Source organism: Euprymna scolopes, chromosome 19, assembly GCF_053919585.1.
Source record: "Euprymna scolopes isolate OS-2025 chromosome 19, ASM5391958v1, whole genome shotgun sequence".
In the NCBI taxonomy this organism is placed as follows: domain Eukaryota; kingdom Metazoa; phylum Mollusca; class Cephalopoda; order Sepiida; family Sepiolidae; genus Euprymna; species Euprymna scolopes.
Genome location: NC_136500.1, coordinates 46,318,323 through 46,336,039, shown reverse-complemented (window position 1 = coordinate 46,336,039; position 17,717 = coordinate 46,318,323). Strand labels below are relative to the sequence as shown.

At 32.1% G+C, this 17,717-nt stretch overlaps 1 protein-coding gene across 13 annotated transcripts in view; it reads right to left on the bottom strand.

The window, feature by feature from the left end:
* LOC145303550 (uncharacterized) overlaps window positions 1-17,717 on the bottom strand; it is a 553,816-nt gene that overhangs the window by 81,946 nt on the left and 454,153 nt on the right. The gene's annotated exons all lie outside the window — the stretch shown is intronic.

The following is a 17,717-nucleotide window of genomic DNA, read 5'->3' as shown; positions in this document are numbered from 1 at the left end:
GACATCCTCCCCAAAATCCTGGAACTCCCGCACCAGGACCTCATTGCCAGATGTAGTTTTACGTCATACCCGAAACAACTAATAGAGTTAAAACTTACAAAAAATAAAAAATAAAAATAAATAATAAAAAAGATAAGTAGATAGATAGACAGATGGTATTTAGTTCTTTCCCATCGCAAGAACTGTGACACCAGGGTTGAAAAGTGGAATTGAGAAGTCAGCACCCCCGAGGAGAGGCATTTTGACCTGTAAAAAAGTGCCTGGGCAGCCCCGTTGGCATTCTCTGGTAAAGGCGCCTCAAGCGATTAGCAATAAACTAACCACATCTCATAGAGAGAAGGCAAGGCCTGGAAGGGTGGACATCCTAGAACTGCACAAAACCAGCATTATACCATAATCAACAGGGACAACATCATTACAGGAATGGTCTAATCTCTTTGGGAGCTCAAGGATAAAAATTTCAAACTGATAGATTAATGGAAAAAAGTAATTTACTTTTATAAAAAAAAAACAAAAAAAAAACTACTGCTCTGATTATTTTAGTCACAGAAATAAGATACTTTTTTGGTGTCTATTAAAAATCAAAAATTATTTCTTTAATATTTAAGATTAAGTTTCTCTGCTCATCTGTATATCTAATAAAATAGGAACAATCATTCCTCTCCCGGAGGGGGAGGGGGCAAAAAACAATGTTATAGCTTTGCAAATACAGATGGCACATATAAATTCAATATGGCCAAAATAGCAGACGATACTTGTCATAAAAATAATTTTGCATACATGATTATTAAAAGCAAGCCAGACACATGTACACATATTCAATTTTATCATTTTAAATAAATGTTTCAAATAGCAAAATTTGCAAAGCAATAGCAAGCTGACAAATCCAGCTATAGTTATTGAATAACTGCATATTTATATAAATAAAACAGTACATGTATGTATGAATGTGTAAATATTTAACTGATAAACTCTTAAACTACTGGTCGTATAACACTTAAATTATCAAGAAATAGTAATCATACACCAAGGATGGTTTGTAATGAGTAAAATCTTTGTTTGGATTGATGAGTAACGCGTGCAGACATATATTGGCAAGTTGAAATGCAAACTATTTATTTCAACTTGGTAACATATTTCTATTATTTTGTGCATGTTCAAATTCGTTCATAGCTTGAGGTGGTTTAATTTTAAATCTTATCTGCCAATAGCTCAAATAGTAGGGAATGTGGCTGGAGCGCTAAATGTTTTGGTTTCGATGCTAGCTGATGGGACCAAAGCCTTTTTTTTTAGCTTTTAAAATCAGTACTATATATTAGGTACAATATAATATTCAATAGAGAATTGGCTCTGTAATAATAAATACAAAATCTGCAGGAATTAAAATATATTTAAACATATTTTACAATCAGGCAAGGCCAAGCGCCCTCATCCCTCACTAATTAGACTACAAAAATAAAAGTTTGCAAAAATAAATACTGTTCAAATTTTAAATGCATGATTTAGTTTTCTCCCCCCGTCTAGTTTGAACTTTCCTTTCTCCCTCTACGTACCTAGAACCAAACAAAACTTCCATTAAAAGATTTTTTTCAAGAATTTCACCCTGTTAAACACATTTTTTTTCCAAGAATTTCACTGCTAATAACAACATAGTCATCTTCAAGTCTAATGTCAACAAATATTTGTTCAGTCGTTCTGTTATCCTGCACTTTTTAACCATTGTTTTCAACTTCCCTTGCAGCAAGTTATTTATCTCCTGCAGCGTGAAGATTAAACACAAGGTTAGGTGAAAAGTAACAGCATTTGAAAAGTCCTCTCCCCTAGAGGAAAAGTATTCTGGTTGATCGATAAATATCTATGCAGACCTGTCGGCATTTCCTGGTAGACAATAAGCAATAAACTCCTTACTAAAGGGCAAGAAAGTCTGAGAAAGTAGACTTCCCAAAATTGTACAGTACCATACTTAAGACCAAGAGAGACAAGACAATCAGTCTGATTTTGGTATGAAATTGCCATCCCAGAGTGTGACAACCTCATTCATCCATATCCTCAAATTGCTTTTAGGCATTGATAAGTTGTGATAAGTTTAACATAAAACATCCCCTCTACTCCCAGTAATTTATTTTTCAATTGGCCTCTTAAAAAATCCCATTTACAAAAACTTTTCGGAATTTCGAGCAGATAATTTTACAAAGCAAACTAAAATCTCGCCTCTACAAAATTGAACAGTAAATTTTTCAAAATTGCATTTATTAATCTGAGAATTTGATGTTCATTTGATATTAATAATAATAATAATCTGTCATCCCCTCCCCCGAAACATATTAAATTTTAGGAGTCTAACAAGTTATTGAGAAATCTAAAGTACAGAGGCATCATTAAACATTAAATAGCAAACTATCCTCCCCCACCCCCACCCCCATTTTGCTAAAAAGTGAACAATCCGGTTTGGAAAACAAATAAGACTATAATTATGGATGAGCAGTGAAACTAAATGTATTTAAAAAAAGAAAAAAAGAAAAAAGGAAAATAAAAAATAAAAAGACAAAATAAAGAAAAACTAAAACAACAAAGAAAAGAAAAAAATGAAGTAATAAAAAAATGAATAAACCTGACTGAAAAAATATATTTATCAGGACGACATCACATATGACCAATAATTATTTAATGTGTTTGTTTTACAGTATATCAATCCATTTGGAGCCATGTAGTGCGAATTGTTATTGAAGATTCAATTCATTGTAAACGCAGAATTATCAGAGTTATCTCCCTTGGAATGATTCTACACACCATAAAAGATACACTTTATTTTTTGGAAACAAGAAAAATCTGTTTCTTTACTGTTTTCATCCCACCCCCCCCCCAAAAAAAAAATCATCTTGTGCATTAATCATGATAACACAACACACAAGATGGCAGGCTTGTGTTCGGGAAAGAGATACCCGAACACAGGGTTGATAAAAATGGTAAAAGCTAGAATATAAACAAAACCCTTTATTTAATCCACCTCCTCAAGGACCCATGTCATAACGGATGAAGTTCTAAGTAAAAATCATACTTATCTAGAGGTTAAAGCTTCAATCCACAGTGCAGATGATACTAAGAATATAATTGAGATCACTTAAGGCTTCTACTCAGTCATAGCTGACAGAACAACAATGGGCTACGACGTATATTAAATAAAGGGTTCCGTTAGTAATTCCATAGTTCGACAGTAAGATTGCTCGAGTTTGACATGATAGATCTGAAGAAGGTTGGAGGTTACATCAGCCAAAACGTAGTGAGAATAACATTCGATTGTCATTAAAAAAATTCAGAAACAATCATTTTTAATTATGCACGAAGAAAAATGTCTTAATAGATATGTCAAACGTTATGGAATTTTGAATGGAATCAAAGAGTAAATAGTGGTAGTCATGACCCAACAGTTCACGGGAACATTGAGTATCATTTGAATATTGTCTGTGTAGGTTTCAAAATGCAAACACTGTTTTTAAATTAAACAAAAATCTAAAAATATATATTCAAATTCGTAAAAGAAGTTGGAGAGATTAGTAAAATTCTGTCTTACACTTCTTATCACAAAGGAAACCTTACAAAACTAAAAAAAAAAAAAAAAAAAAAAAACTTACAAGATAAATGAGTTTATTTTTGACACACACACACTCGGAAGATCGAAAAAAAAAATCAACAGAAAAATAAAGAAAGAAAACTGTTGTATTTAATTAAACATACCTTGATAACGACTTACTGTCAATATATATATATATATATATATATATATATATATATATATATATATATATACATACATATATATATATATGTGTGTATATGCGTGCGTCAGCACTAATCCTATACAAGTTTAACCAGCTTCCTCAAAAAGGAGGAAGTTTCATGCATGTATATTATATCTCTGTCAGGGGAGATAACAAAGTTAGGTTTTTGCAACTCCTGCAGGTGTTGATGTCCTCCTACATACAGTGCCTAGACTTCCCAAATTAGTCACCCATTTTAGTAATGATCAGGCTCAATGTTCCTTAACTTCAGTGATCAGACGGGAACTGGTGTGTCAATGTGATTATGCTGTGTGTGTGTCATATATATATATATATATATATATATATATATATATATATATATATATACATACATACACACACACAGTAGCGTCCAAAACTAAGGGACAAAATTTTAAAATCTAATATTTGTTAGAAATAACTGAAAAGCTGAAATTTTCACAACTGGTTGAGATCATTTACCTATGTGAATTGTTTTAACCTAATGGACTACTATTGTAAGGACTAGATTTATTTATGGGGAGGTAATCTGAATGGGGAATTTGGTAGGAAGATATTTGTTCACATTATATTTAAATTTCTGTGTGTTGGAACTGTTGAGCAAACAAGAAACAGGAGAGGAATTCTAAAGGCAAGTGATCAAAGTAGATATAAGAACCTCTAAAGTGAAAGGGTTTGAATTAACAGACAATCAGAATGTAGTTAAAACCTTGGACCATCTTGGAATATGGTGTAAAAGGGGGGGGGGAAACATGTTGGGTTAATTTTTATTTAAATAGACTGAGGATACAGTTTAGTTATATGTTCTAAAACATTTTAAAATGTTTAAGTTTTAGAAGGGAACAATGTTGTTTTACACTATATCTCAAGATGGTTGCGTAGGGCTTTATCAACATTAAATTCATTACCATATTCGGTTTAACATGATTTTTTACATGTCAGCATGTATTGGACGGTTTTTAGAAATTGTAAACTAACCTATTTCTGGACGGTTTTTAGAAATTAACTTGCAAACTAGCCTATCTTTGTCCCTCAAATCCATCTTCATCATTAATTCCCATGCTTTCCTTTGCTAACTAATCTTACTACTTCAACTGTTCTATATCTACTAACCTCAAAACTCTGATCCATTCTTTTAATGTGACCATACCAACAAAGTCTCATGTTCTGCACACATCTCTATACTTCTTAGAGTTAATCTTTCTCTGAGCTCATTAAACAGACCCTACATTCTTTAAAAGTGATTTATACGCGTGTCATTCCAAATATCAAGCCTCCTATTTTTTTTTAACTCAAAAAGACTAGAGTGGTACCATTAAAACAAGCGACTTTCTGTGCTTCAGAATTTATTTTTCTACATAGTCACCACTATTCTCGATGAACTTTTGCCAGGAATTCAAGGATGCATCTCTGCTTGTGACATACTTCCATGAAAGGGGGTCACTTTTCTTAGAGTTTCACACTGTCAATATCTGCATATCATGTGGAATGAAAAAAATAGAAGGCATTACTTTTGTAACGCTCCTTATATTTTCTTATAATCATAATACATGTGTGTGTGTATGTGTGTATATATATATATATTATATATATATATGACTCTTATATAAGAGAGATAATTAGATTTCATTTTAAATGAATGCAAATATCAAACCAGATGTATGAAAAATAAAAATGAATAACACTGGAAAAAAAAAAAAAAGACACCTTATCTCCATTTTTTTTAGTTTATTAGGATTCTTAAGTGCGAGGAGCAAAGAAAATGGAGGATACAAAAAGATTACGAGGCTATAATTGGTTGCCAGTGGAATAATTAAATATCTGCTAATGGCATCTTATTTTTTTTTTTTTTTAAATAATTTTGGAGAGAAAAATAAAAATAAAAAAGCAACACTAAGAATGTCGTCTGAAAACTCAAATTTATAAATGTGCTAGTAGAGCAGAAATTGTGCTATCTACAACGCCCTCACCCTTCCTACAATGGATGGAGAGGAGATCAAGCCTAGAAAAAATGGTTTTAGAAATTCCCAGGAGACCTCGTATTATCTTAAATACACACACATACATATCAGATCATATCAATGTATACTCCTATGAATTTTTTTTTTGCGTATGTATTGATATTCAAATTAAAAACCTTTGTTTCTATTTATTTATAAAGAAAATACAACTTTGTTATATATGGCTTGTTGAATTGCATTCATCTGCAAAGAAATCTAGCTAATTTGCATAAACATTCATTTTAATCAATTCCCTATTACGTTTTTGCTTTTCTTATGGGATAATCATCTTTAGTTAACTATTACATGTAATTATATTCATGCAGATATTGAGTTTTAATTACAAAAAAGAAACATATTTATATATATATTTATTTACAGAATAAATTTTTGAACTTATATATTACTAGCAGGGAGACCCAACGTTGCCCAGGATTGAATGCTGATCAACAAATGTTTCATACTTTGAATATTATTATTGTCACCAAAATCAGTCAAATCAACCATTTTTCAATCAAATCGATTACTCTAGTTAGAGACCCACCATGGTGCACCAACAGGAAGCTTCATATACCTCCCCACGGTGACATAGTCAACAATACATTGTGACCTACATTGCACTGTAGAGAATGTACATTTGATTTTATAAAATTATTTTATATAATGGCTTGAATTAAAGTTTAAAATGCAAAAGTCAAGTACCATGGTTCAATTGTGCTCTAAACAGAAACATTCATTTCGAATGTGCCCTTGTCTTACCAAAGAACCTACTGTTGATTTTATACACCAAACCCTTCTGCATGTGCAGTGATTAAACTTCTCAAATGCACGAGAGATGTTATGCTGTATTTGGTCAAAATCAGACCGTTCCTTCTTTAATCAGATTTTTTTTATCATTGGGTTTCGATACTTATCAGAAGCATTCTAATATAAAACCTTTCTCAGGACAGTTCCAGACACCAATTACATTTCTGTGTAATAAAAAAAAAAAAAAAAAAAAAAAAAGACTCAGCTGTTTCGAAGTCTATAGGGAATAAACTCATTCACACAGAGACAAAGTGCCTTTTATATATAAGTAGGGATAAAAACTATATTACTTTTCAATATCTAGTGATCCAAATTATGTTCCAAAATATATAACACAACCATGAGATTAGATGGCATTAAAAGTAAAATCATTATGAAATGAAACGGAGAATTGTTAAAAATGTCACATTAAATTTAAATTGTGATTGGTTTAAATCAGTCATACAAACAGAACAACAATACAAAAATAAAAAATAAAGATAAAAACATGCATAATCAAATAATTTTGAAAAAAACTATTTAAAAATAAAAACATTAAAACAGTAATATATAGACAAACACACTTTGAATAGGAATAAAAAATTGATAATAAAAGAACCGATTTCTCAATTTTCTGTGAATGAATTTCTTAAAAATGTTCACATTAAAATCTGACAGTTGTTTATTTTAGATGGTATACACTGCGACATCAGTTTTTGCTGATATTAACATTTTTTAAAATATTTTTCAGAGTGATAATGGCTTTTTTTTAGTGTCTGCAGCAACAATGGATCATAGAAAAATCCTAAAATTCTAGTAGGATCCATTACAAAGAATTAAACTGTGATACTATCAATGTTGCCCCCCCTTTTCCCCAACTGTTAGGAAGTAAAAACAAAAAAAAAATTTTTTTTAAATAGAGAAAAAGAGATTAAAAAAAAAAAAAAAAAATAGAAAGAAGTTTATTGGAACAAAAAGGTATAGAAAATAGGGTTGGCGGAAAGAAAGTAGAGAAAAGTTGCTCACCAAGGGAAATAAAAGAAAGATTCCATAGGATTGTTAGTTCAGATGTGGCAATGATTGTAACAAAAGGACTGAGCAATGGATGTAGATATATTTAGATTTGGTTTGTGGGCACGTTTGAGTCTTTACAATTTTAAGGACAGTTTACAGACGGTCTTTAGTTTTTACGACTGTAGGAATTGTTTACAGACTGTCTTAAGTCTTTATGACAGAGTTGATAAGAGTTGTCAATCAGACACAGAGGAAGCCAGATCGTGGCTTGAATCAGGTCTGGAGAGCTTTGAGAGATGGAGATCAGTTAACATCAACTGACAAATTCAGCCTCAATAGAGAAACAAAAATATGGACTTTAATGATTGGAGAGTAGTTTCCCACATTGGTGTCGCACACACACCCAAAATGCAACTGATATTTATAGAATCAGTGAGAGGTTGTTTTGTTTTATACTTGTGAACCTGTGTGTGCCCCCTTGACAGCCAGCAATGTGAGAGACAACATGGCAGAATTAGAAAAGATGAAATAAAAATCATTGGGGGTTGGCGATTGTTGTCGAGTGGGGTGGGGTGGGAGGACCACGTGGTTATTACAAAACAATCAAATATCAAGATTTCCAAGACTATCACTGATAGGTTGTCATTTCCATAAAAAAAACAAAAAAAAACAAAAAAACTGGACAAGCAAGCATTTTCACCACAGCTAGTCATTTTGACATACCAGAATCTCTAAGGAATGGCACTGTTGGGATTATAGCTTTTGTGAAAATTCTATTGAAAACAACCCCCTTTTATGTCAAGACATGATAATGAGGATGGAATAGGCAAAGAAATATGTGAAGAATCACACTCTTTTCTATGATGAGCCCCACAATTTTGCAAATGGTTGACTGTATTTCAGAGAAGAGTATCCCAGTCATTTAAGTCATAAATGACAGAGAGGTGATGGTAGCTAAGTGGTTAATGACATGTACTGATAACTGGAGTGTGCTGAGTTGGAATCCAGTTTATTCCACAAAAACACTTTCACTTAGTGATATTAGCAACCTTCACATGGTCCCTTCTGTAAATACCCAATATCTTTCTAGAAAGAATTCTAACTATAAAGATATTGGAAAAATGATTGATTTATTTAAAACTAGCCTGGTGTTGCCCAGGTATTTGGAGGTGTGTATTAAGCAAAAGGAAAGGTGGTAGTAGGCAGGCAAGCTCAAACCCATACCGAAGGAAGAAGAGAATGTGAAAAAAAAAAAAAAAAAAAAAAAAAAAGACATCTTTGCTGTTGCATTCATCGCCACCCAGAAGTAACATGGGTTTAAATTAAGGCTAGTCAATCGAAAAGACGGGATGACTTTGGATAATATCTGAAAAAAAAAAAAAAAAAAAAAAAAAAACCGGCGACTCCTTGTAGAAAAGTGCCTAGTTGAGAGTAATGGAATTAATGTTTTAGCTAATTTTTCAATATTTGTCGTCTGAAGGGTCGAGCTTCAAAAAAATACCGATCTTGTGAAAATCCATTGCCTCTGTTGAAAGTTTTAGGCAGACATACATACATACATTTAAACAGACAGGTGAGATTTATATTATAGACTAGTGGGGGTGCTTGGATGTGTAAAAGAAAAAAAAAGTTTTGGTAGGTTGACTCAAACCTGAAGTCTTGAGGTGAATAGCTTGATAACTTACCACGACGCTATAAACGCAGAGATATGAGAATGGTCGAAATTAAACGATTAAAAACTTAAGGGACAGGTGCATAAATGTAACGAGGTCAAACATCATGCCATAGGGCAATGAAATCATGCACTTAACTTTGGCTGCAGGCCAGTTTCTCCAAGATTTTGGGGAAAACCAGCTCCCTATAAAAAGAGGAGTGTCCAAATGAATAGCAATTGCCCGGTATGAGTTCTCCCCGCATTGATCAAAGCTTACTGCTTTCTGGATGTCCCCAGCAGGAAAGCCATGGAACCGATTTTGTTTCGTTCAATTAGTTTCACTTTATGCTAAAAAGCCAGACAAACACGCGACCGAATGGAATAGTGCAAATTTTATAAAAGTCAAATCGAAATGAATCTAGAGACAATGTCACTTCGCAAATTGTAGATATTATAATCTGGGGGTATATAAAAAGTTCTAAGAAATAGTATCCCCCCCCCCCAAGCTATTGCTGGACATACAAAAATGCATGCGCCGCTTTGCCTTTTATATATATAGATAGATGAATAAACGGTGCTCAACAACAACAACAACAACGATCAGCAATAACAGGGTGGCAGTCATAATATGGATAGGCATTATTGGGGACAAACTTGTTGATCTTATAAGAATATCCAAAGGTATAAGAACAACATCTGTCTCCTAATGTAATCCCCTGAAATAATCTTTCGTGTGTTGGTTCACTACTACAGAACTTTGTTTTCCTGCACAACATGCCAGTTAGAAATTCCAATTTAATGTGTTATGTATATCCAAACACATTCTACCCATGCAACTCAAACATTCTTTGCCAGTTCGTGCAGCCAAGGTGAAAAGTGGATGCTCTTACAAACATTTTGCCCAGATTTAAACCTGAACTTTTGTCCCATCATCAAATGAGAGGTTTATGTTGATTGATTTCAATTTTCATTTAAAACAACCTCATGGAAAGCCATCGATATCACACCAAGGGAAGTCCCACGGAAAGAAATTGATTTCATGTGTACAAGGCTTTTCTTTTTTTTTGGGGGGGGGTAATAAAACTCCATGATAGTTATGTTTGTAAACGGTTGCCTCGGAGATGAATGAAATCTGGTGCAAAAATAGATTTGTGAGGTAAGTTGTCATCAAAAGAACTATAGCTAGCAGGCCGATCAGCATTGTCCAGTCGTTAAATAGGCTTAAATATGATATTTTAATTTATGTAGCTTTCATATTTATTATTATAGAGCAATTCTCTATTGATTATCATATTTTACCTAATATATAATAGTGATTGAAAAAGTTTTAAAAAAACAAAAAAAAACACAAACAAATATGACTTGAGTGTCATCAGTTAAAATCGAAGTCAGAACATGAAACTCTGCAGCCTTATTCATTACCGTTTGATCTATGTCAATAATCCATATAAAAGCAATGTTATTAAAAATATAAATGTATATTTGCGCATACACAAAAATAACACATTTAGTTGACTTATGCCTGTCAAGTTCCAAATTTTTTTTCGATTTTGACCCATAAGTAGCTATTTTTACTGGCTAAAAAAACAAACTGAATTTGTTCCATAGATTCAAATACCCTATATATCAACGTTCTAGTCTACAGACCAAAAATTGACAGAGTAATTTTGTAGAGATCGTTCTTCAAACAGACAGATAAACAAGGTTACTTGATGAATAGAAAATATCCTTAAAAACAGCATGTTCAAAAGTGTTGAAAATAAGATGAGGCTCACAGGAAGGAAGACCAATAAACATTTGCGGACATGTTAAGCTCACATCATACACATATAAACTCACTACATTCACACCCATAATTGTGTAGTCCCGTCTTCACACATACATAAATTAAATAAAACATAAATGCATACTTGAGAAAACTTGAATGTCTACTAGACACTATCCTTGAGTGTCCAAGGTCACTCTGGACAGGGATTTGTTAGGACAATTTGGCATGGAGATACTTCTTCCTCAAATAAACCATGACTAAATATTTTCAAAATAACATAGTATTCAAAGCCTAAATAAAATCCCCTCGGTATGACTACCATACATCAGCTTATAAGAGGAACAGTGCACCTTCTCTAAGTTGTGTTGCCGATAGAAACAACACTAAGCTGGATACTCCACCAGACTAGACGAATTCTTGTCTTGGAAAGACGCCAGAAGTAGACTCTGTTTACCTAAATATGGAATGGAAGTCAGTAAACATGAAACGAAATACGAAACCATATGGAAAAAAAAAAAAAGAAAATTTAGTTTTAACATTTCTTGTGCTATCATGAGACAATAAAAAATAAACTTTCATTTTTTTAAAATAATGTTTTTTAAAACGTGTGTTATGAAAAAAAAATCAAAAAAAAAAAACAGAAATTTTTTACATTTGTCTTTCACATTAACACTTCTTCTGGACTAATGTTAATTTCCGTATGAAATTATTGTCATAAACATCATCTACAATATGTGTCATACGCATTCCATGAAAAATTGCTTATTGTTTTCTAAGAGGTGTTGTTGAATTTTTTTAGTGAAATAATAAAGTTTGAGTTTGATAGTTGAATTGAAGGTAATTACTTTGTTTTATGATACACTAACCTGGGTGCCCGGCATTGCCCGGGTGTTTGGAGGTGTGTGTTGAGCATAAACAAAAAAAAAAAAAAAAAAGTGGTAGTAGGCAAGCAGGTTCGAACCTGGACCATGAAGGAGAAAAAGAATGTGAAAAAAAACAATGTGATGTCCATTGCCAAACCAGAAGTGGCGAAGGTTTAAATTAAGGCTAGGCAATCGAAAAGAGGGGATGACTTTCAAAAATATCGTCGAAAAAAGCGACCCCTCTTTATAGAAAAGTGCCCAGTTGAGGAATTAATGCTTTTAGCTAATTTTTCGGCATTTGTCGTTTGAAGGGTCCAGCTTCAAAACAATACCGATCTCATGAAAATCCGTCGCCTCTGTTGAAAGTTTTAAGCAAACATACAAACAAACATACATACATACATTTAAACAGACAGGTGATATTTATATTATAGATTATTCATGATAAAATTTGTGAAAATTTTAAATTATTTCCATATGAATATATTTTAATTATTTAGAAAATTATTTATAGAAATGTAAACTATGAAAGTTAAATTTTTTTTTTTTTTTAATGGAAACAAAGGACTGAACAATGGAAATCAATATGTTTAGGGTGAGTTTACGGGCATTTTTAGAAATGGAAATGAGTTTTGCATTGTCTTTGGTTTGCAACAACTGAGGAGAGTTTCTAGTTCAACAGTTAAACACAAGCTGTGATGCGGAATGACCAAAATGAGCTGACATCAACTGACTCATACATCCTCAGCAGACAACTAAGATGTGGATGTTAGTATTCAGCAGGTTGATTCTATCATACACAACACACCTAGAGTGCAACTGATATTCACAGAATGTGTCAGTTTGTGCTTTTTGTTTTGTTTTATTTTCCATATTTTTGAACCTGTGTGCATCCCACCTCGGCAGGGTACAATGTGGTTTCACAATTATACTAAATGCGAGTTAATGTTTCACTGAAATTTTTTTCCTATTTACTTAACACTGAACACAGGATAAAATAAAAAAAAAATGATTGAGTTATGTCTGAAAAGAAATTACGTTTCAGTTCTTCATATTAACCATAATTCACAATTAACTGAACACGTCACTCAAACCTCTTAGCTATGTGTTTCCCATCTCACTTTGTTGATTCAACCACTCTAAAATTTCTTAATGTCGCTGAACATTTAGATGTCTTTTTGTCAGCAAACATCACCATCTAATTTACATGTGTGTTTGTACATAACACATTATGATTATGGATGAAATAAAAGTAAAGAAAGCTGTTTTTTATCATCCAAGAAGAATACCTGGACAGATATGTCGCAGTTTATGAAGTCTGTCTGTACATCATGCAAAAATGTAAATTAGATGACAAATAAGCCCCTTTGCTTCTATTTCAGAATAAAACGTAATAATAATAATAATAATAAAAAAGATTTAAAAAAAGTTATTTTTTAATTATGCAAAAATTTCTTAGCAGATACAAAGTTTCTGAATCGGAACAAAATTCAAATGGAACAAATAATGATAATAGTTGTGACCCAATGGGTCAAAAAGTAGTTTAGTTATATTACAATTTTTTTTTATTTAACAATTTTTTTTTTATTTGAATTTCTTAACCGAAGAGAACATTCACGAGCAGTTTAAATGTGATAAACTGACAAAAAAGATTAAGCGAGTTACTTCCCTTGTATTTAAACTGTTATTCTCAGAAAACAAGTAGACATTTTTAAAACTTACAAAAACTGAGGTATGATCTCCAAAACGCACTGTAGCTTAGTTTACATCATGATTTTGTATATACTTTACATAGTTATATGCTAAATTTATTATTTTCATCTATTGTGTTTTTAAATCCATGCAAAATAACATATTTATAGGAAATTGTTTTAAAGTCAAATAGGTTTGAGGAGGCCTCAAGTTTTGACAAGCTTCTGGGCTTGACCTTTACTCCTGATCTTATGGAACACTTACATCAAATCTGTTGCCAAAGCCGCGAGAAAGATGGTAGGATCCTTCTATCAATCCAGTAGATATCTCACTGCTGATGCAATTCTCTATCTATATAAGAGCCAGGTACGTCCAAGGATGGAATACTGTTGCCACATCTGGGCAGTAGCGGCTAGAAAGGACTTGTCCTGCCTTGATAGAGTTTAAAATAGACTTTGTAGCCTCGTAGGAGATGTCCTTTTCTCTTCCCTGGGAGGGGGGGCTTTATACCGAAAGTGGTTCTTAGCATGGGGAGGTTGGGGGCGTTTATACTTCACTGGGTTAAGTCGTAAAAAAAATACCAACTGAAGAATACCGGTTAAATTATAGGGAGGGGGGTGATTCTCATTCAAATCCGCCAAAGTATTTTTCATTTTTTACTAGACTTGTGATGACATTCACTTTTGGTCAGTTGAGCCTAGTCTTTCTAATAAATTCACCGAGTTCAAACTAAACACAACAGTTGATTGTCGATATTGAGATGAGTGACAGCCAATCTGGATTATACTGATAAACACTGTAGATATGCGAACCAATAATGAATTATGCATCGTGTTTTACAGTTTTGGGTGCAGAACTCATTATCTGCACACCTATCTACGGTGTTCAGTGATCAAATCGAGACTCATTTGTATCAACATTGGCAGAGTGTTTAGTTTCTAATGGAATATTGTTTGCTTTTCTATGAGACTTGTGTATTTCATTGTTTGAGTGGAAGGCTATGTAAAAAAAAAAAAAAAAATACTTTCTTTTAAATTCATTGGAATAAAGATTCAAAACATAAACTTTAGTAGCATTGCATTTTGATTTTAATCATCATAACATGAACACAAAATTTTTTTGTCAAGGGAATTTATTTTACTTTTCCTGGGACAAGTATTCTTTTCATACTATATGGTTAGGTGTACAATGTACTTAAATGAAACCACGCGTGAGGTATGTAAAAAAAACAAAAAAAAAAACAGAAGAAAGAAATAAAATGGACATTTGATTGGTCACTTGATTAATCTATTCTTTGAGTAACAAGGAAATTAATATTGGAGAATCGATCAAATTTTTTTCTTAGAATTAAACAGGGAAGAAGACATGCACTGCAAGCTGCATCTGGTTTCCATGACTACCATGAATAACAGGTTCTACATTGGTAGTTTCTTTTAGAAATGGAACCACTAAAAATAACTGCCTCATCAATCCGATAACAGATGGAAATAAAAGTATTTATGGTATTAAAATGCATGTGAGGTCCTGGTTTCGAATCTTACTACGTCTAGCCACACTGAAGAACTGTAAATGTGATAACACATGTACACACGTCTGTGATAACTATAATATATCTATCTCCATTAATGCAAGTCATGAGAGACACGAGGTGGATTATTCCATCAATCCAAGTCATGACGGACATTAGGTCAATCATAATAACAAGGCAAGTCAAGATGAACCCAACACAAGGTAGATCATTCCAATGAGGCAAATTACCATACCTTCCACAACAAAAAGCCAAGTTACCATCTTTGTTTCTACTACACAAAATAATCCTGAATAATCGTCAACAGATTATGTTTAAAATGGTTGACAGTGATAAATGTCAGCAGATTTCTTTGAATAGCAGACACCAGCATCATCAGCAAGCGGTGGTGGTTCGTAATTACTTCCATGAACTTTTCGATGTAAACTACTTAACAGCAAAGTTTGCAAGCATTTATTGCTATGCATTATTTGTATAACAGACAACTGATGACGACATTGGAGAGGGGGGAGATGCTTAACTCCTCCTGTGCATGGTACTTGTAAGGCAACACCCTTGCAGACATTTTTTTTTTCTTCTCACCAACTGGTTTCTCCTTCAGTTTCTTTAGCAACTTTCAGACTTTTCCCTGGTTGACTAATCTCAGGTGAATGCACTATTTATCGTGAGGAGTGTACATTTAATTTTACTATGTCAAACTTTAATTAATTAGAAACTAGATGTACCTTACATGTCTCAACAGGTCACAACAATTACCACTATTTATTCTATTTAGATTTCATTTGAAAATTTATAAACTGTGACATATCTGTTAAGACATTCTTCGGTGGGAGAGAGAGGGGGTGGAGCGAGAGAGGGAGAATTGGAAATCATATTTTTTTAGCATTGTTGAACTTAAGAAACAAATCCGAGTTGCCATTACTCAAGTGACATTGGAGTTGTGTGCCAAAGTACAGAGTTTTAATAAATATTTTAATTAATGATGGAAGGATTTCAGTATTTTTCACAATTCCAATACAATTCCGGATTCCATTTTAAATTCCCAATTCCGATTACTGAGTCCTATTATTTTTAATTCTGTAAATATTTAGCTATAAATTGTTTTTTTTTAATTTTCGAATTACTATTTAAAAAAAAAAAAACAGAAAAAAACATAACTTGTGCGTATACTTTTGCAAACATAAAAATATACTTGTAGAGGGACGTGATCTGTAGATTTTAGTCTTGCTGATATTTTAAAATCAATAATTATTTAGAAGTTTATCATTAGTTCCAGCAATGGAAAAGTTTTTAATATATACAAAGGGTGTGAGCATTGCACAGGTCTAAAAAAAAAAAATAAATAAAAATTTTATATATTTTTTAAATGGTTTTTGGCAGTGATAAATAGGCACAAATGTTTCCGATTCCAATATCCCCCAAAAGTTCTGATTTTTCAGATTCTTAATTCTGATGAATCATCTGAAGACTAGTTTTAAAAAACATGTTTTATGTTGCAAAAAAAAACATAAGCGCACCATTTGTTGGTTTATATAAATTGCAGTTGAATATTTCTTCCATGTTGCAATTATTAAGTCGAAATAAAATTATATAGTTACTTATGGCAGATCTTGTAGGTTTTATTTTTACCCTTTGTTCACTATATTATATAAGAAGGGCTAAAAAGACAAATACTTATGAAAAGAGACATATGTAGTGGTAAAAATATAAACATTTGGTGACTCCTGGGTCAGTTTGTAAATATCAAAAATGATATAACATGAAAATAAAAAACAACAATGAGACAGACATAAAAACAATTCCATTCGATCAATCTCGAACGTGTTCAAATTTGTAACACATGGAATTCTCAAACCATTATATGGTATGGACATGTTGAACGAACTTATTTGAATAAACTGGTATGCTTCCATTAACAACAAATTATTGAAATTCCCTGAAATTGAACTACAACAAATAACTGAAAAACAAAACTGATTATTATATTTTTTTTTTCAATTTGAATTCAGATTTTTTGTTTTTTTTAATTATTTTCTTAACCTTTCAGAAACTTAATATTTTGCCTGGCAATGTACATATTTGGAAACATCACACACAATAAGTTCCAATTTGGTTTCTGTCAAATATTTCCCATCATTAGTTCATTCAAGGCTTTTATAAGAAAATCAACATTTCTTAATGTTTTCCTTTAAAAAATATTTTAGCTGCAGTAAGCCATCTAATTATGAGTGCTGTCTATTTCAACGAAACAAATTTTTGTAACATATCAATTTCCTATCTTGGTTGAACTGTTGTCACAAAATGCATTTTTCTGTTTTTGAGGATTTGAGGTTTTATAAACATTTTACTTTATTTATTCCTCCACAATAAATCCAATGGCATAAGTTTCAACAGTGTAAAAAAAAAAATGTAAATATCAAACTCAATTGCTGTTAAACAAATGAAAATAATTACTGAATTTAATTATTTAACAATAAAATTTTTTATAATTATTCCTGTTTTTTTTTTTTTTATCTTTGAGTTTATAACCCTATTATCCAAAAGAAATTAAAAAAATAATGAAGTTACAATCAATTGGGTTATTGGAAAAGACACAATGACATCATTACCAT